The sequence below is a fragment of the Sarcophilus harrisii genome, chromosome 1, assembly GCF_902635505.1.
Source record: "Sarcophilus harrisii chromosome 1, mSarHar1.11, whole genome shotgun sequence".
Lineage (NCBI taxonomy): Eukaryota > Metazoa > Chordata > Mammalia > Dasyuromorphia > Dasyuridae > Sarcophilus > Sarcophilus harrisii.
Window position 1 is genome coordinate 637,723,912 of NC_045426.1, and position 25,334 is coordinate 637,749,245.

General features: G+C 43.4%; 1 protein-coding gene across 5 annotated transcripts in view; it reads left to right on the forward strand.

Annotated features, from left to right (window-relative positions):
• The first annotated feature begins 1,225 nt into the window (after positions 1-1,225).
• Positions 1,226-25,334, forward strand: part of ADGRB1 (adhesion G protein-coupled receptor B1) — a 264,233-nt gene continuing 240,124 nt past the window's right edge. For all 5 annotated transcript variants that reach the window (XM_031947288.1, XM_031947290.1, XM_031947291.1 and 2 more), the window contains exon 1: positions 1,226-1,717. The gene's annotated coding sequence lies outside the window, so the exon portion shown is untranslated. The remainder of the gene's footprint in view (positions 1,718-25,334) is intronic.

The window sequence follows — 25,334 nt, forward strand, 5'->3', positions numbered from 1 at the left end:
AACATAGAACAGTCATTCCTTTACAGCCATCCTTCTATCCACTCAACCATGCTTTCATCCATTCATTCCTCCATCCATTCAGTCAACCTTTTATCTACCTATTTATCTACCCTTCCATCCACCCACCCATATGTCCATGCACAAAATAGTACATGAAAGCATCCATATATACTAACTAGTCTTTCCTTCCTTCTTCCCATCCATCCTCCTATCCACACAATTACCCATCTATTCATCCTTCTATCCACTCACTAAGCCTTCCACAACACACTGCTTTTTTCTTCCATGTACTAATTCTATCTTTCTATCTATCCTTCCTTCAGTCCCACCTATTTTCAGCTCCCAATCTCCCCCCCCCCCCCCTTCCAGGATGCTACTGGGAAGTGTGAGAGGCAGGGATCAAGCTGCTGTCTCCTGACTGGATTGTACAGAAAGCTCTCTCTCTCTCTCTCTCTCTCTCTCTCTCTCTCTCTCTCTCTCTCTCTCTCTCTCTCTCTCTTCCTCCCTCCCTCCTTCTCTTTCTCTCTCTCCCCCTCTATCTCACACACACACAACACACATCACACACACACATACACACACACACACACACACACAACACACCACTCTGCTCCATGTGTGCGGGCATTTCATCCATGTCTGTCTTTATCCCTCCCTCCAGCTTTCACTCCTCCCCTTTCTCGTCTTTTTTTCTTTCTCTCTTCCCCTCCCTTCCCTCTTTCCCATGTTTGCTCATTCCTTCTTTCCCCTGTCCCTGTCCTTCCCCTCCATCTATTCCTTCTCTCCCTTTTCTCTCCTTCTCTATATCTCCTCTTCTTCTTTCCCTCCTTCTTCCCTTTCCTTCCTCCCCTTCTTTTCCTCTTTTTCTCCCCCTCCCCCCTCCCCCTTCTAATGTGTGATCTGGAAGGTTTATAAGCCCTGATGTAATCCTTAATGTAGCCTCTGGCTGGAGGTTCGGGATCTAGTCGCACTGAGCGAGATTCGGGAGGCAAAGAAGAAGGGGGAGAGGGGGGGAAAAAACCCTCTCTCCTCCCCGCCCCGCCCCCCGGGCTCCCCTCCCCCTCAGGAAGGGAGGAGGGGGGGGGGAGAAGATTCGAAGAGAAGGGGAGAGAGGCGGCGGCGGCGGCGGCGGCAGGAGAGAGGGAGCGGTGGCGGCGGCGGCGGCGGCAGAGCAGGGATCTGCGGAGATCGGCGGCGGCGGCGGCGGCGGCAGCGGCGACGGCGGCTCTGGGCTCGGGCTCAGGCTTCGCCTGGGCGGACGGGCGGGCGCTTCTCTGCGCTGAGCCGGGTGCCCTCGGGCCGCCCGAGGCTGCGCTCGCCTCCTTGGATCTAAGCGGCGGCGGTAGCGGGCGTCCCGCGACGCGTGCGGGACTTGCAGCGCGTCCACTGCTCCGGGGGCTCCGGGAGGGGACATTTCGGTTCCGGCTGCTCTGTTTTTTGTGGAGGGGGAGGGGGACGCGAGGTCCACGAGTGTATGTGGATTTACGTCCTCTGTGGTTTGGGATCTGGAGCCCAGGGACGTTGGGCTGGCGGCCACTAAACACCCCCCCTCCCCTTCATCGAGCTTCTCCCTGCGCCCCCGAAGGCAACCGTCCCCAGACTCCGCCAGTGCTTCCCGGGTTCGGCTCCCTCCTGCCCCGGCTGGCGGATGCTTCCTCTGGGGGATTTGCAACTCGCCGGCCCAAGTCTCCAGGAACATCGACCCCACTGGGGAAAGGTAAGCTGCTGCTTTTCTCTGGGTAGGGACGGAGGGAGCGGGCTGGGAAGAGAAATGGGGGTATATATGTATGGAAGAGATAAGTGGACAATCAGACTTTTTAACTTCCCACTTTGGGGCTTTAGAAAGATCCCCCGAGGTTTGCGCTTTGAGCTCCGGAGTTCAAGCATCCCTTCCTTTTATCTCTCCCCCCTCCCCCCCGCCCCAGCTAAACCCGCCGTCTCCTGGAGTGTTTCCAGGGTGAAGTTGGGTTTGGAGCGATTAGAATCCAGCCAGTCACCCTGTTTCCGAACCCCAGCCCAGCCCAACCTAATCCAGCCGGGAGCGAAGACAGAAGCTCCCTAGATATTCAACATTCCTTATCCCCAGCCCCAGAGCCAAGCATAGAACATGCCCCCAGTATTTTTAACCGCTCTCCCCCCACCCCGCTATATAGAGACCCCAGCCAGGTGAGGAACATTTCCCCCACAAAAAACCCTTTTCCCCCAGCCTCCAAACGTGCACCACATATTGTCCAGATGTTCTTACTGACCCCCTTCCCGATTGCAGCCAGGATGCTTCACTGATGTTTTCCTATCATCAGATACGAAACGTACTCCCTAAATGTTCATGCCCTTCCTCTACACAGATTCCCTAAACGGAATGAACCCCCTAAATACATCGCCCCCCATTCAAGTACTAAACATAGTTCCCAGATGTTCTCCACCCCCGGTCAAGTATGGTATACACTCCCCAGATGTTCTCTCCCTTCCCAGCCAGGTACAGAGCATACTCCGCAGATGTCTTTCCCCCAACACACCCATCCTTCCATTCCTCCCCCGTTTCTCTGTTTTCCACCTCGTCTTCTCGGCAGAGCGGATAAACAGCCTCCAACTTTTGATCAGTCCTCCGTTTAGTACCCATCGGTTCTTCACAGAGCTGGGCCTGAGGGGGTCGCCGGGGTCTGGCCGAAGCTTTGCTTCTCCCTCCCCCTCTCTCACTTGCTCTCCCTGGCCTTGCTTCTCTCCCTGGCTCTCGCTTTCCGTTGACCTGCCTGGAGGAATGTGTAACCAAGGGGAAGTGGGAGCCGTATGGGAGAAGAAACTCCAGAGGGTGCGACAAGGGGCTGGTGGTACTAGTGATAACTAGACAAGAGAGAGCTCAGGACTGGAGAGATTACCCCCCTACACACACGCACACACACACACACACACACACACACACACACTCACCACTCAGAAAAGGGGGCCCACAACCGCCATTTTGCAGGGCAAGGAGGGGAGGAATCAGGGCGGGCCCCAAATCTTTGAAGCCTGGGGCCAACGGGCTGATCCTTAGGCCCTCCATTCTCTTCCTAGAGCAGGGAGCCGGTAACCACCCAAATCACCAGCTCATTATTTTCCCTCAAGTTTCCCTAACGTCCGGGCTTCGTTTAGGCGCCCTATTGGAGGAGGGGGCATCAGCTTGTCCTTTTCCCCTTGACCTTATAGAGCTCCGTCTGGGTATTTTAGAACTCCCGTGGGGGAGTTGGGAGGTAAGTCTGCCTTCCTCCCTGCCCCCATCTCCTTCCAGAGTGGGGGGGATGGGGGGGAAGGATGGAAGCCGAGGAAAGGTCCTTGTCCAATACCCTGCCCCCACCCTGGACTGAGACATTTACTGTTCCACCCCCCCCTTCATCCATCTCTCTCTCTCTCTCTCTCTCTCTCTCTCTCTCCCCCACACACACACACACACACATTCATTCCTCCTCCCCCTCACAGTTCCTCCTCCCCGTTCTGCGGGGTGCAGAAACCCCCTTTTCCGATCATTTGGGTTCTCCAGTCCTGGGGAAAAGGGCCATAAATTTAACTATAAAGAACTTAGAATTTTAATCAATCTCCTCATTTTACAGATGAGAAACGGGTAGAAGAAGAAGGGAAAAAAGGGGAAAGATGGAGAAAAGAAAAAAGCAAAGGGCACAGGAAAAGGGAAGGGGAGAGGGAGGAAAAATGTGGTGGGAAAATCTCAAACTTTTTCCTGGCAAGGGAAGGGATCTCTCCCGGCATGGCTAAGGAATATTAAGGTCGGTGGTCGGGAGAACTTGAAAAGCCCCAGCAGGTGCCGATTGGCAGGTAATTACTACATCCCGAAATCCTAAAAGCTCGGGCTCTTCGCGACCCAGTATCTGGGAGAGAAGGGTGAGAAATCCCCCCTCAGGCGAGGGAGCTGCCTTCTCCTTCCCTCTAGTTTCTCCAGACAATTATCCTTGCTCAGAGAGGGACTCCTGGGTCCCTGACTGGTGACTGTGAATATCAGAACAAGGTCAGGGAGGCTGAAGGGAGTGGGAGAGGGCTTTGGGACGGGGCAGGGGGCGTGCAGAAGCCGGAGGTGAAAGAGAGAGACTGGGAAGAGGCCCGCATTATATAGGACCACCCCCTCTCCAAGCATTCAGCTTCCAGACCCTATCCCACCCCACCCCCGTCCTTATTCTACCTCCCTTTCTCAGCCTCCTTCTCTGGGACCTGTTGATTCTCCGTCCCGGGGGTGGTGGGGGCGGAGATAGGGACCCGGAACCGGGAGTTATGTGTGTGGGGGACGGAGAGTCCGGGGGCTGGAGATGGTTGAGGAAGAGAGAGGGGGAGGAGGAGATGAGAGGACGGCTGACTAGGGGGCTGGGAGCAGCAGTCTAGGTTTGGCCAGACTTAACTGGTGGTCTGGGGATGCGAGCCGGGACTAGCCCCAGGGACATTAATGCTGGAGAGATTCTTGAGCCTAGGGCCAAGATATGCTCGCGATGGCCTCGGCCAGGGGGCTGGGAGCTGTGCGCGGGGGTGCAGGAGCTAAGAGCCGGGAGCCGAGTGCCAGGCGCTGAGGCAGGTCCGGGGCAGGGACTGGAAGCTGTAGGCTGGGACCCGCAGGGGCCTGGGATGGAGCCGCAGGAGAGATGTGCGTGCGCCCCAGAGACACTTGTTCTGGAGCTGGACTGGCCTAAGTAGGGAGAGGCCAGAGAGATGCCTGCGCCTCAGAGCGGGTATGCAGCATTCCCCAGGTCGGGCGGCTGTGCAGCTGGGAGGCGGCTGAAACTCAGGGGAGGTGGAGCCGGTGGCCGGGGCCCTAGCTCTGGGGGAAAGCAGATCGAGAGCTAGTAGCTAGTTCTCCGCTTCGCGGTGCTGCGGAGACGTGCATCCGTCACATGGCAGCCTCCCGGGCTGGTGGAGAAAAGGAGGAGGAGGGAGAAGAGGAGGTGGTGGTGGAGGAGACAGAGGAGGAGGAGGAGGAGGAGGAGGAGGAATGCTTATTTAGAGGATTACGGCAGCGGTCTCTGAATCATTGCGCCCTCCTCCGGAATTCCCGGCCTGGAGGGAGCAGACCTGGCCGAAGTCTGGATTTTCACCGTCACTCTCCCCCCCCCCCCCCAATCCCTTTGCCTTTCCTGGAAATCTGACAGCTCCTAAGGACCAGGCAGGTGGAGCTCTGCGTCTAAGGACACGCCGGGTCCCGGGTGCAGAGAGGGATCCGGTTTGGAACCTGCCTTTTTGGCTCGGTTTCCCCAGAGCCAGGACTGCTGTAAGAAAGGCTTGCAGGGGAAAGGAGTTTGGGGAAGGGAAGGGGGGAGGAGAAGCATCTCCGACTCATCTTAGATTAGTAGGAGCCAGAGATACTCTTAGGACTAAATCTGGGACCTGAAGACTGGACAAAACTGGCCAGGGCTGGGGTTTGTCTCTTGCTCTCTCGCTCTTGTTTGCTTGGGCTGCGGTGGCCCAGCTTTCTCGAACTGCAGAGAGATGGCGCCAGCTCCCCGCGGATGGGCTCCCGGACCTCTGTGCTTCCCCTGGCCTTCCCCTTTCGTGCCAGATGAGTGTGTGAATGCGCGCCCACGCATTTGCACATATTCGGGAGCTCACATGTATGCATATGTGCCGGCATGTACATTAGGTGTGTGTCTCTATGCATCCGTGCTGTGTAGCTGCCTAGGAGGAGCACTGGGATTACTCAGATGTCTATGTGATCTCTTCTACAGGGGATGTTCCCTCCAAAGATGCAGATAGCAACCTGTCTGTCCCTTGACATTCTGATTCACGACATCATCCCACAAGTTCCACCAGGCTGAGGTGGGGGAGGGGGAAGAGGAATGTCCCAGAGGTCTTCTCCTGCCCTCCCAACAGGAAGACTGGGCCTTAGTCAATGTAATTTAACCAATATCAATTGAGAATCTATGAATAATCTATATATAATCATCTATAAATTGAGATTTGCCCTAAACTCTGGGGATACTAAATTATAATAAGACCTAGTCCCTGTCTTCCTGAAGCTTACAGTCCAGTCTAGGAATATGACATATATAAAGGTTTGTGTATCAGTGGGAGCCTATTTCTGTATTTATGTGTTGTATGTATCTGGGTTTCCCAGAATCCCAGAGTTGGGGAGCCTTGGTGGATCATCTCTTTTTTCCTTTACTCTCTACTATAATAAAGGTCTATAGTGAAAATAATTGCCTATATAGGGATAGCCCACAAGTGACCAGAGTAGATCCATTCCCTTACTCCCCTTCATTTTCTTCTTTCTTCTCTCAGTTGCACAGGTAATCTTCCCCTCCCCTTTCCATTATCTGCATCCCTGATGGTACTCACTCTTTCTCCCAGCTTTCTTCTTGCCTGTTCTAGTCACCCACTAATTCACTTCCCAATTCTGCCTCTTTCCCCTCTTACTCTCACCATACCTTGATCATTTCTGCTCATCCCTTCTCTTTTCTTTCCATTACTCCCAACTCTTCTACTATTGCCTGCTTTTACCCCTCCTTATAGAAGAGCCCAGGATGGAGTGAGGAAAAGGGGAAAAAAGGCTCTCATTTTATTTCCTACTGGACTCCCATTGACCCTAAGGTCCCAATCTCCAGAGAGGCTGCTGGAGGATAGCCTGGCTATTCTATTTGGGCCCCAACTTGGGGTGCTTTTTGTAATATATCCAAATCCATAAAGATATGTTGGCATTCTTAGGTATACAGATATAATCGTTGGCATACAGACACACAATAAACATCACATGGGGGAAGAATTCTGGGTTTGGTGCCAGTGGCGCTGGGTTCAAGTATTGGTTCTGATATTTATCTCTATGGTCTTAGGAAAGTCACTTAACCTCTTCTTGATTGCAGCTTATTTATTAAATAGTGGGTGTCTGCATAAATGGTGGGTGTGCATAAATAATCACTGAGGTCTTGTCCCTCTCTAAATCTTTGAAACATAAATATATAAGCAACAGAATATTCCCAGCAACCACACAGAAAAAGGCATATGCCATATACATTATAATTATCTGCAGACCTTTAGGTATATACACATTCACATATAAACATATTTGCACAAATATCTGTACCAGCTATAACAGTCATATTCACTAGTGTGAATGTTCACATATATGTATATGCACATACACACATATGTGGCTATATCTGTAAGTATATATGTAAGGCATACTTTATATATCTTTCCCCTTAAAGTGTAGTACCTTGAGAGCACGAATTATCTCACTTTTCCCCTTTCAATCCCCAACAATTAGGTGGCACATATTAGGAAATTAGTGAATGCTTCTTATTTCATTTATTCATGTGTGGAACACTGGTCACAGAATCATGTACATACAGCAGACTTATTAAGTGGTCACTATGCATAAAAGAATGAATGAATTTTTGTTTATAATAATTGTAATACCAGGGATTTTACCATAGTACTTCAAAGTTTACAGTGATTTATACAAATTATCTTATTGGATTTTCAACAGAGTCTTTTGAAACCGGTATTAATTTTATTATTTTCATATTAAAGTTTAGGAAATTGAGTCCAACAGATATCAAATGATTTTTTCAGAAACAGTCATGCAGACTTTGAGGACTCAGAGGCAGAGTTTTAAGCCAGGTTTCCTGACTCTCAAACTTGACTGTCTTTCTACTGACTAGATGTCAGCCTGTATCATAGATTCAGTCATTCAGCATTGCAGCCGTGGGATACCTTCCTTTTACTTAGGTTTAGACTTGACCCAAATTATAAGCCAGATCAAGACTGAGCTCTTAGCTTAGTCACAGACTACACTGTGACTTTGAACACAAGCTAAGATCTACCCTAATTCCAAAGCAAACCCTGATTGTGGCCACAGATTGAACCCTAACCTTATTCCAGATTACTCCTGAACAGAGGTATTAAGGTGCTGCAGTGATTAGAGTGTTAAAACTTGGAGTGAACAAGAGTTCGAATTCTGATTTTGGCTCTTATTAGCTATTTGACCCCAGAGAAGCCATTCCCTCAGCTTCAGTTTTCTCATCTTTAAAATGGGACTAACAACAAAACCTCACAAGATTGTTGGAGCCTCCAGTGACACAACAGATGTAAATTGCTTTGCAAACCTTAACTTTATAAATTCTAGCTACTATTATTAAAGTCTAACATCCCAGAGGGCGTGAGATGCTCAATCATGTACATATTCAGCCAAATTCAGTTCAATTCAATATTCCTTTTACAAAACTTTTCATAGCAAGGTTGGGCTAAATAATTACATGCTTCATTTGGTATGAGTAGGTGGCATTAAACCAAGAGGGCTTCCTGAAGGATGAAGTATGACCCTTATTAATTCTAATGTCCCGGAGGGCATCATAGACACATTCAGCCAAATTCAGTTCAGGTCAATATACATTTTACAAAGCTATCCATAGCAAGGCTGGACTAAGCAAATATATTGCTTCCTTTGGAATGAATATGTGGCATTAAACCAAGAGGGCTTCCTGGAGGAGGAAGTATAACCCCTATATTATTATTATAATTCTAATATCCTGGAGGGCATGAGATGCTCACTTATGTACATATTTAGTCAAATCAGTTCAGGTCAATATACCTTTTACAAACCTACCCATAGCAAGGGCGAGTTAAGCAATTACATGCTTCATTTGGAATGAGTAGGTGACATTAAGCCAAAAGGGCTTCCTGGAAAAGGAAAATATAATTCTTATAAGGGCTTGGAGCAGAGCAGGTGAAGAGTACTTTCATTGATGAAAAATGGGAAATAGAATGAAGCCTTGGGACTTGACAAATCTCATTTATTCTTTTTCCTTCCTACTTTATTTCTTATATTATGTACTTATACTATTGATTATTAACACACTACCCAATTTCTTTGAAATCTCTAGTCCAACCTCCTTATTTTATGGATGAGAACCCTTATGCCCAGAGGGGGACAATGATTTATATAAGTTTACACAGTTAAATAGATTAGGATTTGAATTTAGATCTTCTAATTCCAATCAGTGAATGTCCTTTCCTATGAGATTATTATCCCTAAATGAGTCTTATACATGTAATCTCTCAACAAGCATTTATTAAAGGCTTATTATGTGACAGTCACTGGGTTAAACATTGGGAATAGAAATATAAACAGAAGGACAACCCTTGCTCTCATTCTAATCAGGGAAGATAATGTATAAAAGTTTGATGAAAAGGAGATAAAGTTACATGGTTTGTTCAGGGGCATTGTAGAGAAAGCCGGGAGTGAAACCTGGAGAGGAATGAGATGTAACTAGCTTGGTTACCCTTCTTAAGAGAAGTTTCTGGGAGGAGCCATCCAGTCATCCAATCACAACCAGAGGTTTCTTTCAATATGTGAATTTCCCAGCTAAAGTGAGTTCCCAGGATGAACTGATTTCTACACGATAATAAGAGGACTTCTGGAATGTAACCTGGATAGAAAGGAGGAAACTTATTTCCCTGGAAGGTAATGGAACTCAAGATCTGGCTAAGATATGGGACAAATCACTTTTATGCCTCCATTCTTTCCTTTTACTTCCCTTTTTGTCCTTCAGTCCCCTAAAGAAGGGAACTGGATAAAATCCTCACTAAAGATCCCTCTAAAGCTGAAAGGTGAATAGGGTCAGTGGCTCAAGGGAGCTTATACAACTTCCTTAGATAAATAAATTCCTGCAGTATTCCAGTTCAATGAAGATATCTCACCTTTTCCTGTTCTCCACTTCTCGCATTTCACTGACTCAGGCTCCTTCCATGATCCTGCTGCATACACACTCTTTGGAAGGGGCATTTTTAGACTGGGAAGAAAAACTGTGTGTGTGTGTGTAGGGGGAACAGATTAAGCATAAATTGCAAAGGAGGTTTTTGAAGACATTTTCTAAGCAGGCGTAGTCTGCTGCTTGTGGCTGAAGTGTAAAATTTAGTCTCCTGGAGTCTCCAGATATCTAATCCCTTCATTTTACATATATTGAAACTGAAACCCAGAACTCTAAGATCACTTCTCCACCACTTAGGTCACTGAGAAATTTAGAATCACACATAGTGATAGAGCTAGAAAGGACCTTGGTTGTGATCCAGTCCTACCCCTGGTTTACTGATGACCAAATTCAATTCAGCAAATATTATTTTGAGGCTCCTGTTCTTCCCAAGGTTCTGTGTTGGGGATATAGAAAAAATTTTAAAAGGCCTAGTTTTTGAAAGATCTTATATTGTACTAGGAAAAGTGATGTTCAGAAATCTTTAGTTTCTCAAGGTCACATGGGTATGTGGCCACCACTACCCTTCCCCTTTCAAGAGTATAAGCTCCTTGAAGTTGGGGATCATCTTGCTTCGCTTATTAATTTTTTTTTTCGTTTTCCTTTGTATCCTCAGAGCCAAGCAGAGAGCCATGAGCACTTCCTTTGTTTCAATTAATTGAATTAAGTAGCATGTATAGTGGTAGCTATAGTGGTATAATTATAGTGGTAGCTGGGATTTCCCCTTGCTTACCCTCCATTTCATTTACTGGGTAAAGAAATTGAGGTCAGTATGTGTGATGCTTAATAATAGAGTCTTATCAAGAAGTCAGGAGGCTCTGTAGGGTACTGGGTCTTGAGTCAGGAAGATTCATGTTTATGAATTCAAATCCTATCTCAGATACTTACTGGCTGTGTGACTCTGAGCAAATCATTTAACCCTGTTTGCCTCAGTTTTCTCATCTGTAAAATGAGTTGGAGGAAAAAATGACAAACTCTATTCTAGTATCTTTGCCAAGAAAACCCCAAATGGGATCATGAAAGGTCAGAGATTACTGAAAGGACTGAACACACACACACACACACACACACACACACACACACTGATATGTAAAAGCCATCTTTTCCCTTTTGATCGCATATCCTCATGGCTGTTCTTTGACCATTTATTTATTGATGGTCAGGTGTCTCCCTCCCCAAATGGTTGTCTTTTCCGGATTTTTTTAGTGTTCCTTTACAGAAAATTTTGAGCGCCTCTTTTTTTGCAAAAATTCAGAGGAGATGGTGGGCAACTAAGAATGAGCATTCTTGAGATCATGCTTTATGAAATTTGGTAGAAGAAACAATATATTTATCCTGGGGGGAAAAAGCGACTTGGAGTAGGAGGAATGTGATAATTTTGTTCAAATATCTAAAGGGTTATGGTGGAAAAGAAAGGAGAGACTTGTTTTGTTTGATCTATGAAAACAGTCCTAGGAGCAAATGGGGAAGTTGCAGGAAGGAAGATTCAGGTTGTCTAGGTAAAGATTCCTGATAATGAGAGCTGTCTGTGAATAGAATGGGATGTCTTAGGAGGCAGTGATTTTCTACCCTGGAGTTTTGCTTTTTTTTTTTTTTTTTTTTTTTAATAGAGAGGCTAAACAGCCACTTGTGCAGTAGAAAGATTGACTGATAGATCGGGGGTTTTAAGATCTTGGGTCAAATCCTAACTCTGCACTTACTACATTATACTAGGACAAATCAACTAACTTTTGGGGGCATCCTTCGGAAAATAAAGGGCTTAGATGACTTTTAAGATCTGTTAGATTATATTACCTTTAAAATCCCTTCAAATTTTAATTTTAAAGTAGGAACTGAACTAAATGCTCTCTGAAGGTCCCTTAAGATTCTGGGATTCTGTGACTAGTGCCTCAATTGTGCCTGCTACATGTTTGGGATTCCCTAAAAAAGGTCCTCTCAAGGCCTTTTTGTGGGGGGCTATCCTATAATCTATGCTAGTTGTATCCAACTCTTTGTGACCCCATTTGGGTCACAGGCTTGAGTCATACAGCTTGTAAGAGTCTGAGTTCAGATTTGAACTCAGGTATTCCTGACTTGAAGCCACTTAGTCACATAGCTATGTCTTACCTTAGACATTCATAGTACCTTGATATTAGCTGAGTAGAGGGAGATAGGATAGAGTCTATGAATCTAAGAACTTCACATTTTGGTTTAGTCTTGAACCTTTTATATTATTTTCTTCACCATCTTCATCTCTATTTTTAACATCCATCTTTAAGTCATCACTTTCACCATAACTATTACTATCCCTATCCCCATAGTTAGCCAATTGCCATCATCACATCGCTATAAATAGTACCAGCATCAACCTATCACGGTCCCCACCAATGGTACTATGTCCATTTCCATGACCAGCTCTGTCCTTATCATCAACCCACTCCAATCACCATCATCACCATTTTCATAATTATCATAGATATAAGGAAGGATAACACGATCACCATGATCACCATATCAGTCATCACTACTTACCATTATCACCATTACCATCATTACACTACCATAGGGAGAAGGCCATGTGGGGCAGTTCTTCCTTAATGTTTTCTCCAGTCAGTCAATCAGTTAATAATGTGTGGCACTCTACCGAGTATTGGGGGTACAAAGAAAGGCAAAAGACAATACCTATTTTCAAGGAACTTACAGTTTAATGGGGAAGACAATAAGCAAATAAATATATACAAACAAGCTATTTACATTCTGCTCCATAAAGTTGAATGACCTACGGAAAGAACAGAAGAAAATGGCTAATAAGGAGTTGATAATCAATATAATTTAGAAAAAGTAAGAGATTGCCTAGCTGTCCTTGATTGATTCATGTCACCTGATCCAGATGAACTATGTCTTTGGGTCTTGAAAGATTTATGAGCCATTGACAATAGTCTTTCAATAACTAAAGAATGAAAGAGGTGAAAGCAAATGATGTCTCAGTTTTCATAAAAGGAAAACTAATAAAGCCTGCAAACTATAGGCCAGTGAACTTGACTTTCTTCCTTGGAAAATTCTATAATGTATTAATCAAAAACACCATTTTATGCACAGAAGTTCTTCATTAGTGAATGCCCAGAGAAGAAAGTAGTCCTCATACAAGTTAGGATGCCATATTTCAAGAATGAGTTGTGCCAGACTAACTTTATTCTTTCTTTTTTTAGGACAGTATTATTAAATTGACAAGTCAGGGAAATGTTATTGATGCAACTCACCTGGATTTTAATGAAGCATTTGATCAATGTTCTTCTTGTAGAGAAGTTGGAGACAAATAGACTAGCCAATAGTACAGTTAAGATCAATTAGAAGCTTGTTGAATGGCTGGCCTTAAAAAGTGGTCATTAATGGTTCTGTTACAACTTGGAAAGAAGTCCAAGAAGTATTTCTATGTTATTTAATATTTTATCAAGGGCTCAGATTGAAGCAAAAGCGGTATCTTTATAAAATTTGCAGATAGCACCAAAGTGGATGAGATAGCTGATAGAGACAGACAGCTGATAGAATCAGTATTTTAAAAAATTATAACTCATCAAGATTCACTAGATTGACTCTAATAAGTTTTTTTGGATGGAGTCAGACTTATAGATTCATTAGGGTAGGGAAGTCTTAGTTTATAGAAACTATAAACTGATGTAGATTTATAACTAACTTATAACTAATAGTATAAGTGTCTTAATTGAGGCATTGAGAAGTTGAGGTACTTGCCCAGAGTCAAATACAGCTGTATATATTAGGAAACTCCTTAGCCACTATGCCAGGCTTTCCCCTGAGATGGAATTCAAAGTCTTATACTCGGGTTAAAAAATTGACTTTACAAGTACAAAAATTGACTTCCCAGAGGTAGGAGAGATATGGTAAAATTGCAGTTGCTCTGAAAGTGATCTGGAGGTTTTAGTGGACTGCAAGCTCCATATAAATCAACAAGGCAATAAGGCTTCCCAAAAAATTAATTCAGTTTTGGGCTGCATTAAAAGAAGCATGGATTCCAGGAATAAGAAGGGAATCATCCTGCTATATTCTGCCCTGTTCATACCACATCTTGAATATTGTGTTCGGTTCTTGGCATCATAATTAGGGAAGGTATTAATAAGTTGGAGGACATCCAGAGGAGGGCAACCAGATGGCCAGAGACTTGCTGTCCATGCAGTATGAGACTATATTGAAGAAATTGGGGGTGTTTATCTTAGAGAAGGAACCCCATTGGTGAGGGGCTATCGAGGGGGAGGGTGTAAGAACCATCTTCAGTTATATGAATAGCTATTTTGTGTAACAAACAGGGATTAGATTTATTCTGTTTGACCTCATGAGGGTGTAACCAATAGCAATAGATGGAAATTTTAAAGAGACATATTTATATTCTATAAAAACATGTAGGAAAATCTTCCCAACAATTAGCAGAGTCCAGACATGACATGAACTGCCTGGTGATTTTCCTCACTAAAGGTCTTTAAGCAGCAGCTGGATGACTGTTTGCAGATTATGCTTTAGTGGGTTTGGGGTAGACTGAATGACCGATGAGATCGATTCTAGCCCTGTAACTTGATAGTATTAGCTCTTTTGCCTTCTCTGTAAATGTTGTATGCATTGACATATCTCTGTAAATGTTGTATGATTTCACCAGAATGTAAGTTCCTTCAGGATAGATTTTGTATCAGGTTGGAGGTTTTTATGTCTAGAACCCAGTACCTGGTACACATTGGATGCCCAACAAATCTTTATAGTCTTGCCCTCTAGTAGCTACAGATAGAAACAAAAGAAAACAGGATAAAAAAAACCTAGTGAAATACAGGTCAGTGAGAAAGGGAGGAAATGCAGTAATTAAACCTGTAGAAGAGATTAATGAGAAATAATGGATAAAGGGTCTTCAGAGCTAATGTAGTATGATTTTTAACGTTGGTGGGTGTCAGTCACTTTATTCTTCATTTCATATTCTCTTTGTTTTTTCTCATTAGGCAATGCAGTACATTAAAGAAAATATGTCTTCTGGAGTCAGAAGATCAGAGATCAAATTATGCTTCTCATATTTATTACCTATGTCACCATGGTCAAAATGACTTAACCATCCTTAGTTTCCTCATCTGTAAAATGAGTGAGGGAGTTGGAGAAGATGTATCTTAAACCTCTCCCAGTTATTCCTCTCAAAATATTACTAAATGTCACTAGAAAGGGGTTACAACTTAGATGTCAGGTAATGTCTTCCTAGAATGAAGGTTGATCGATTATCTAGCAAGTAACAGAATGACTCTCTCCCTAGAGGTCTTTAAATATAGACAAAGCTGTTCCCTTAGGAGTCCCCAAGACAGATGAGATTACTCTTCAGAGTTGCTTCCAGGCTGTCTAATAGACTCCTATTCTCAGGCAGAAAGCTGTTTTAAGGTGTTATTTCTGTTAGAATCCTGGAATTGTAGGGTCTCGGAGATAGAAGGGACCTCAGTGGGCATCCAGTCAAACCTCTAACCAAAGCATTATTCCTGTCTATTGGCAGGTATCCTGGACAGTGACCAACCAGTCTCTGCTGCGATGATACTGGCTTATTGTTTTTGTGAAGAAGTAAATGAGTAGGAAATTTTCATATCTTTCTAATGAAGGAATAAAAGGGTGTGAAAGTCTGTGTGCCATTCCCAGAAAGTGTAATGGCCTATGAGTTGTTTCCATTGGAAGAAAAAGGACATGTGTCCAGCCTACTAAAGGATTGAGAGAGTGGGATGGCCCCATGCCTCTGATACTTGCTACTTGCTCTTGAGGAAGTAGCTTAATTTCTTTTGGCCTCCATTTTTTTCTTTTAAAATGATGAGGTTGGATTTTTTTACCTTTGTGGTAAATGTTAGATCTACTGCTATGACTGTATGATCTCACGTATTCTACACTCAAACTTCCATATCTATTTCTAAGTGTCTTCCAGGGAAGAACTCCGATGAATGGTAGTAATGTCCAGAAGTTACAATTCAATTTCTATCTTCCCCAAAACCTCATTCTCCTACTAGCACATTCATTTTCACTAAGACCTTCTGGAGACAATTTGGAGATTCTAATGATATGTAGATTTTAAGCTGGGAATGAGTTGGGGGGTGGGGGTGGACCCATGCCAGCCAAGTAGAGAAAATTGTTTGGGAAAGGGAGAAATTTGCAGAACTCTTCTATGGGGACTTCTTGTCATTGTGGGATCTCATGTAAATCTTTCACTTCAGCCATCTTTAATTTTTTCTCATTTGCAAAATATGTATGACCATACCTGATATAGCTATCTTACAGAGCTTTTGGAAAGCTATAGTGAGGTAAACAATAAAAAGTCCTTTGTAAACTATCCATATAAGGGGTCATTATAAAGTACTATGTAGCTGTCAATAGTTATTTTAACTAATAATAGTAATAATAATGATAGTTGTTATCTTTTTCATCTTTTTGATGGATTCAGATAAAAACTGTCCAATGACAAAATACTCTCCTGTTAATATCTTTTATATTTATAGCCCCATGAGCAAATATGCATGTAGATAAAATGTCTGCTTTTTAATAATTGAATAAGAGCATTAAAATGCTGGCTTATTGTTTTGCACATTCATAGAAATCATCTCCAGGACAACTGTAGGGACGAGGGGGTGATGTGGGTCTCTTATTATTCCTACATGGTTTTAATTTCTTCTGCTAAATTTCAATATTTTGAAATTTTTCTTTCTGTGTGTTTTGGAGATTGTGAAATAACTATGAAAAACATTGATTCTGAATTTTTATGGATCAATGATATGCCTAGGTAATTATACACAATAGTTTGGGCTGTTATTATTGTTATTATTAGTGGTAGGGACATAGTGTGACAATGAATAGAGATCTGACCACAGAACAAGTAAGAGCTAGGTTCAAATCTTGATTCTGAAACATGTAGACCATAAAACCTCTCAGTGGTCTAGGCCAAAGGTCAACTGCTGAGTAAGCAGCACTTACGTAAACATTTCCAAATGTGGCTGAACCAAGTTAAAATGTAATTGAGAAATATTTAACAAAATAACAAAAAAATTAACAAAAACAAATAAAAAAACATAGATAATATTGCATTTTAAAACTAAGTCAATATTCTGCCTGCAGGAATTCTTATGTATTATTTTAGGTTGTGTCCAATTCTTTGTGACCCCATTTGGGATTTTCTTGGCAAAGATTCTGGAGTGCTTTGCCATTTCCTGCTCCAGCTCATTTTATAAATGTGGGAAACTGAGGCAAACAGGATTAAGCGATTTGCTATTAAGTGTCTGAGGTCACATTTGAACTTGGGTCTCCCTGATTCCAGGCTCGGCATTTTATCTACTGTGCCATCTAACTAACCTTACATATTATTAGTGGCCCCAAGTTTCTATCTGAGTTTTGATACAACTACTTTAAGAAACTATTATAGATTGCAACAAAATTACTGTCCTGCATGAGTTCTTTATCAGTTAAATAACAAATCTATCTTCTAGTCATTACAAATTATCACTAATATTAGTAGTAGTTGTGGTCCTGGTCTTGCCACAAATTTGCGCCATGATCCCTTGTAACTATAGTCTTCTGTGACCCTCATTGTCTGCCGCTCTGAAATGATGGACTTGGACTCAGTGGAAGGCCCTCTCCAATCTTGGCATTCTGCTCCTCCCCATCCTGTCCCATTCTCTCCCTTTCTCCCTTTCCCCAGCATTTCTGTTCTCCCTCTGAGGGCTGGGGAGGATGGCTCGAGCGCCTAGCAGCCAGCCTTCCCAGGCTGCTGATCTTGGGAGCTGAGATGCAGGGGTGGTCGGCAGGCTGGGGGTGTGGTGGCCAGGGATCGGCGTAGGGGGAGGTGGGGGCGTTTGCCGCTGCCGCTGCTTTTGCTGCTGATGCAGAGACTCTGAGCCAGATCACAGTTCAGCAGCCAAAGGAGTGAGTCACTGCCAACTCTTCTGGAAAGGCTCCTAGATAAAGGGCAGATTCACTGGCTGATGGTGGGAGAGGTCAGAGCCAACTGCAGCTGGGCTCTCCACGTCTTCATTCTGTCTGAGTCTGACCCTGGCCTGGGCTCTGAGGTGACGACATAGAGGAAAAAGATGTTGCAGAGCTCCTGACCTCAGGGAGCCCCCCGTCTGAGGGGAAGACACAGTCCCTGCCCTTAGAGAGTCCCTGATCGGATGGTGCTAGCTTTAGAGCTGGAAGGGAACTAAGAGGTGAGACTGTGATCATATTTAACAGCTAAGGAAACTGAGGTCCAGGGAGAAAGCATGCTTACTGCATGCCAGTCACTGCGCTGCACAAACATCTCACTTGTTCCTTGCAAAAATCCTGGGAGAGAGATGTTATTATGCTGTTTTACACTTGAGGAAACTATGGCAGTAAGTAACTTGTCCAGGATCCCATAGCTGTTAAGTGTCTGAGGCTGTGTTGGAAGTCAGGCCTTCCTGAATCCAGATTCAGTGCTCTTTCCATGGTACCACCAAACTGCCTCTAAGGGAGATGAAATGATTTATCCAAGGTCATAAAGGCAGTGCACCATCTAGGGGATCCTTAGACCCCTGTCATCTTTCATTCTGCAATGGAATTCTCTAAGATTCAGTCCTAGACCTGTTTAAGAAGCATGTCTTGAGCTTCTAATCAAGCCTTTCCCACAGTATTTCTCCCCAGCCCACCATGATACACAACTGCCTTTACAGGACTCTTCAGTTAGAATGATTTTGTCTTTCCTCTATGGCTTGGGGCCTCTTCTGCCTTGCATGTGTCCTATACTTCTACTCAGACCAGCGACTGCTAAACCTTAGATCAGGGTCCATCAGACAAACTGCAAAGGCCTGGGAAGACAGTCAGAGAAACGGGAGGTGGAAGGGATTTGAGCAGAAAAGAGTTTCCCTTGAGCTTTGGCCTGTATCCTTTCTGAGAGAAGTGGACATTGTGGAACTGCCTGGTCTGTTTCTCTGCCTTGGAGCAGAATAACATTGCATGGACCTTCAAAAGAGATCTGTGTGATTTACTTCAGGTAAGAAGTAAATTCACCCTCTGCAAAATCTTAGACTTGTGAGATGGAATGATAAAGTTTTCAAATATTAAAATTCTAGGATTTTAGAATATAACTTAAGAATCTTAGAATGGAAGAAATTTCAATTGATTTGTGGGACTATTTCCCCATATTTGCCCCATTCTCTCTTCCTATCCTGTATTTTGAAAGTGCAATGCCTCAACCACCCAGGGCATCTGGTTGGTGATTCACTTGCCTTTCTCCAAGAGCAGAAACCTCATAACCTCTTTTGATCAACTATTCTAATGTTTCAACCCTTTGGGATCCAAGAGGTTCTGCCAAATGCCTGACCACCATCTCATTCGTCAGAATGGCAGTCCGGCGGTCCACAAACAGTTTAAACACTTACCATGTGCCAAACTCTGAGCTGAATGCAGACAATTGAAAGAAAGACAAAAATAGTCCCTGCCCTCAAGGAGTTTACATTTTAAGGGGAACTAACATATAACATGTATTTTATTTAGATAGATGTAGACTAGATGGTTCTGAAGCCATCTGAAAAGAACATAGAAGAGACTGCTCCAGGTCATTTTCTAAACAAATTCTTCCTAGACTAGAAGAAAGTAATCAAATTATTCTCAGCCTCATCTGCTCCCTCTGGTCAACACTACAAATCCATTCCCTCTCTATACATATACAACCTTAAAGTCCTTTCTTTTCATGAATATGAGTTGGAAGGGACCCCTGAGGGATCAAAGAACCAGAAGGAGCGTTATAAGCCACTGAGCTCAACCCCCTCATTTTACCGAAAAGAAAAGTGACTTGCTCAAGATCATACAGCTAGTAAGTGTCAGACTTGAACCCAAGCCTTCCTGTTCCCATGTTGTCAATTTCTATCTGAAGCATGAGTCTCCTCTATAGTATCTTTGCATAAGCAGTCCTGTAAGCCTCTGCTTTAAGACCTTCAGTGACAGGGAGTTCACTTTCCAATGTGGCCATTTTGACCAGAGTCTCACCTCTATGTTGCTTTGCTCCTAGGAGTGACTTGTCAGGAGATGGAAAACTTCTGGTTAATGAAGATGCCAATGCTTTATGCCCTGAAACCTTCAGTTGGGGTAGGTGGATGTGGTGGGGGTGAAAGCAAGAAGACTGAACTCAGTTTGCTTGGTCCAGTGATCCAGCAGCTCCCTCTCAGAGTGCTAACATTCTGTTTCCCTGACAGACTCACCTTTACCTCTCTTCTCCCCAGGGCCTGTTAGAAAGGAATAATAAATGGTTAGAAAAGATCACTTTGGGTGTTGGACCAATATAGATTTTCAGAAGTTCAAGTGAAGGAATGGCAAGAGAGAGACAGAAAGAGAGAGAGGCAGATAGAGAAAGAGAGTCAGAGGCAAATAGAGAAAGAGAGAGAAGCATTTTAGAGACCGAGGCAGATAGAGATAATTAGAGGCAGATAAAAAAAGAGAGACAGAGGCAGATAAGAAAAAGAAAGAGGCAGATAGAGAAAGAGAGTTAGAGGCAAATAGAGAAAGAGAGAAGCTGATAGAGACAGAGAGAGGGCAATAAAGAGGTAGATAGAAAAAGAGAAGCAAAGAGCTAAAGAGACAGAGGCAGATAAGAAAAAAAAAAGAGGCAGATAGAGAAAGGAAGAGAGAGGCAGAGAAAGAGAGACAGAGAGGGAGAGAGAAACAGATAGAGAGGAAGAGAGATAGATAGAGGTAGTTAGAGAAAGAGGCAGATAGAAAAAGAGAAGCAAAGTGAAAGAGAGAGACAGCAGCAGATAAAGAAAGACAGTGGCAGAGAGAGATAGAGGCAGATAGAGAAAGAGACAGGCAGATAGAAATGGAGATGCTGATAACCTCTAGGGGATTGGGGAGGGGGCAGATGCAGGAAGAAATGAAAGCCATTTGTCCCCTTGGACCCTCAGGATAGAACAGGAGAATCATTTCTCCCATACAGAGAGGGCAGAGTATTTCTGGCACCCCTCCATCATTTCCCAGCCCGATGGTCTTCTCTTGCCTTTACCTCTGTCCCTCCTGCTGCAGGAAGAAGGCTACTTGTCTCTTTCTTGATCGATGCCCTCCAGGCCTCCTCCCCCACCATGGATAGGGACACAAGATAATTTTGAAGAAATGATTTAAAGGCCTGCAGTCACAGTGCTGAAGAGGACTATAGAAATCACCTAGTCCCAGAGTGGAATGAGCTGCCTGGATTTATGATATTGAGATCCCCATCAGGTGGAGACAAGATGACCACTTGTCCAGGATGCTGTTGTGATAATTCCTGTTTAGATGGATATAGGTGACACAGTGTATAGAGTACTGGGTCTGACATTGGGGGAGATGAGTTCAAATCTGACCTTAGACACCTACTACTCTGGGCAAGGTCATTTAATCTCACTCTTCCTAAGATTCCTCAACTGTAAAATGAAGATAAAAATAGCATCTGCCTTACTAGGCTGTTGTAAGAAAATGAGATAATACATGTGAAGTGCTTTGCAACCTTAAATCACTATATAAACAGTAGCTATTATTTATTCTTGCATGATCCATAGTTGAAAGAGACCATATCATCCTATAATTTAATGCCCTCAATTTACAAATAAGGGAACTGAAAGCCGGACAGATTGAAATGACCCTCACAGACTTTGACTCTGAGAATGAATGATTCTTTGATTTTATTAAGTTCTCTCATTTCCCCCTTTTCCCCAGTTTGACATCAAGGGAATGACTTGCAAAGGCTCCCCACAAGCCAGTGGCAGTGAGTACTTCAGCAATTATGCTGGACATTCCTTCCTGGATTCCCCTGTTCTTCAACTTTAGAGTCTTGCAGAACTTAGAAGATGTCTAATAAACAAATGATTGAATGGTTTAATAAATGAAAAAGCATTTATTAAGCATTTTCTGTATGCTAATTAATTAGAACCGATACATATAAGTTAACTGACAGCCTTCTATGGCAGGAGGAAGGGAGAAATGCCCATGAGGTCACAAACACCTGAGCTGCAGGTATTCTGAACTGTTGTTCATTGAGGGCAGAGAGATCTGAGAGTTTGTGGGACACATTAAATCCCTCTAGCAGCAAAGATCCTTTGAGGTTGTGAGGTCCTTCCTTATTATTCTCATTAGTATGCAAATTTGCTTTCATCTTTAATAAATGGTAAACTTATATGTGTACCAAAAATTGTTTTGTTAAAATTTCTTTATGATTTATTATCAGCAAATGTTTGATTTTCATACCTATTTTATATACCTATATGCCTGAGATCGCATTAAGGTGTCATGGGAAGAGCTCTGGATCTCCAGGAGGGAAGACCCCTCTAATATATCTTATCCCATGACCCCAGAGAACCCCTTAATTACTCTGGACTCCAGGTATTACAACTGCAAACTTGAATTCATTGCTTTCTGAAGTCTTTCCAAGCTCTGACTCCTTTCTGTTTTGTGGTCTTAAGACTTTCCCAGGTCTGGGCATTCTTTTCCATATCCATTCATAGGAGGGGGATGCGTGTGTGCACATGGAGTCCAGCCGAGGCACTCTAGGGACCTGCCTTCCCTCCTGAGCGCTTCCCTCCCTCCCCACTCCCTCCTCCCTTCTCTAGCCTCTCTGCCTGGCAGGGTATTGATTCTCTGCAGAGCCTCCCCTCCCCCTGCTCCCTCCCCTAGCCGGCCCATTCAGCCACAACACAGACCGCACTGTTCTGCAGGCTCCAGTGAGGGGCCAGCTATTCAGAGGGCTTGTTCCAGCATGACAGAGCGCCTTTTGTGGCTGGGCCTGCGGCTGGGTTGGGGATGGCATGGGTGGCCCCTGAGGGTGGGGAGAACGCCCAGGGCTGCCCAGGATTGGGGCCTGGGGCCTGGGACTGGTGGGGAAGAGAATCAGGTAAAGGCGGGGGTAAGGAATTAGAACAGATACTGGAAGACAAAGTACAAGCATAGAATGCTTGGTATGGGACCTTCTTTGAACTATACTAATAATAACAGTAATAATAATAATAACTAACTCATATTCCTATAGTACTCTAAGATTTTTCAAAGTACTTTTCTTACAATGACTCTGTGAGAGTAATTAATGCAGGAGATAGAATCTGACTTTGAAAATACGTGGAAACTAAGACTCTGGTGGGCTCATTGTCTCACTCATCATCTTACAGGTAAACTGAGGCAGTAATAATAAAAACGAACTCATTCTTACAGTGCTTTTAAGATTTTTCAAAGTACTTTCCTTACAATGACTCTGTGAGAGTAATTAATGCAGGAGTTAGAATCTGACTTTGAAAATACATGGAAACTGAGACTCTGGTGGGTTTATTGTCTTACTCATCATCTTCCAGGTAAACTGAGGCGGTAATAATAAAAACAAACTCATTCTTACAGTACTTTTAAGATTTTTCAAAGTACTTTTCTTACAATGACTCTGTGAGAGTAATTAATGCAGGAATTAGAATCTCACTTGAAAATAGGTGGAAACTGAGGCTCTGATGGACTCAATGTCTCACTCATCTTACATGTAACCTGAGGCAGTAATAATAATAAAAACAAACTCATATTCCTATAGTTCTTTAAGATTTTTCAAAGTACTTTCTTTACAATGACTCTGTGAGAGTAATTAATGTATCAGTTAGAATTTCACTTTGAAAATAGGTAGAAACTGAGGCTCTGATGGGCTCAATGCCTCACTCATCATCCTATAGCTAAATTGAGGCATGATTCGAACCCAAGTTTCAGCATCATGGAAGCTTACCGTAGAAAAAAGGCCATTATCCAGTCCACTCATATCGGCACAAGATTCTCCCCATTAATAAATGCAGTTAGTGACCTTTACATGGAGATCTCAGGTGGCAAAGGGGTGGGGAAGCACAGAGAGCACTCCCTCTAAAGACAGCCGCATTCCATTTTTGGAAAGCTTTTGGAAACCTCCTCTGGAGATTTTCCCTAACACTTTGGAATCTCCCAGCTTCAAGCGTACCTCTTTGCTGGAGTTTCTGTCCAAGAAACCAGAGAGGAAAATTCTCTCCTGAAAAAAGCCTGGGGAGATAGAATATAGAAAACATCACTACCAGAAGGAGCCATTAAGAAGGTGGATGTGGTGAAGGGGAAAGAGCCTTGACCTGGCAGCTGGGGGGCCCGAGCTCAGGGACGGGCTGAGCTGGTGGTTAAATTTTTGGTGTGAGCATTTACACTTTGGAATTCAGCAAACAATGCGAATCAAGTCTTGGTTTATTTTTTTTCCTGATTGTCTAGAATTAAGAAAGCAAGAGAGAAAACTGTTAATAATGAAAATTAAATATGAAATTTAGTGCTTCTTTTTTCTTCTTTTTCAGTGAGCTGGTTGTTACACATTTAGCATACACTCCTATCTGGATTTTGGTACCAGCTCTGCTGTAGATTTGCTATGTGATCTTGGGAAAAGTCCTTCTTTTTGATGTTTGGTCTGTCTTCTCTGTGAAATGGGAATGTTGGATTGAAGCATAATGATAAGAATAATGAAAATTAATGTTTATATAATGCTTACTATGTGTCAGGAACTATGCTAAATGTTTTATAATGATTGCCTCATTTGATGCTTCCAACAAACCTGAGAAATAGGGGCTATTATTATCTCTATTTTACAGGGTAGGGAAACTGAGGCAAACAGATTAAATGATGACTTGTTTGGGGTCACGTGGATAATAAGTATCTGAGTATGGATTTGAATTAAGGTCTTCTTGATTCCAGGTTAAATGCTCTACTGTGATATCTAAACCCCATGTCACTTAGTCTATCTCTACTCAAATTATGAATCCACTTTACCAGGCCTGTTGCCTCCCTTCACAGGGCTCTTGCCACTGTGCTAAGCACTAGGAATATCAAAACCAAATGAAAAACACTCCCTGTTCTATAAGAGCTTACTTTCTTCTATGAGGATACAGTATAGAAAGAGATAACGATACATGTAATAATTTGAGGGGGGAGATCACTCAAAACTAATGGGATAAGAAAAAATTTCCCTTGGGAAGTGACATGTGAACTGATCCTTGAAAGGCATCTTAGGATTCTGACAGACAGAGGTGATGAGAGAAGGGTGTGCTAGGTAGAGGGGACAGCATAGGTAAAAGCACAGCAAGGTATCAGCAAGTAGGCTTTTGAGTTTTAGACTATAAAGAACATGAAGGGAAGTAATATGCAATCATCATGGAAAGTTAGGCTGGAACTAAATTGTGAAGGGCTATATAATGATCATTAGGGGAAATTTATATTTTATTTAGAAGACAATAGGGATCCATTAAAGGTTCTTCAGAAGAGGAATGCTGTGATCAGAATTCTGCTTTGGAGAGAAAGAAGGAAAGGAAGAAAGAACAAAAAAGAAAGAAAATTTTAAAAGGAGTGACAGGAGGAATGGAGAAAGAAAGAGGAAGGAAGGAAGGAAAAGGAAGGAAGGAGGAAAGAAAGGAGAGAGGAAGGAAGAAAGAATAAAAGAAGGAAGGAAGAAGGAAAAGGAGGGAACAAAGGCAGGAAGGAAGGGAGAAAGAAAGAAAGAAAGAAAGGAGAAAGAAAGGAAGAGAAGAGGAAGAGAGGATTAAGAAAAAAGTAAAAAAAGAAAACAAAAGAGAAAAAGAAAGATGGGAGAAAGAAAGAAGGACAAAAAAGGAAGGCATTAAGGAA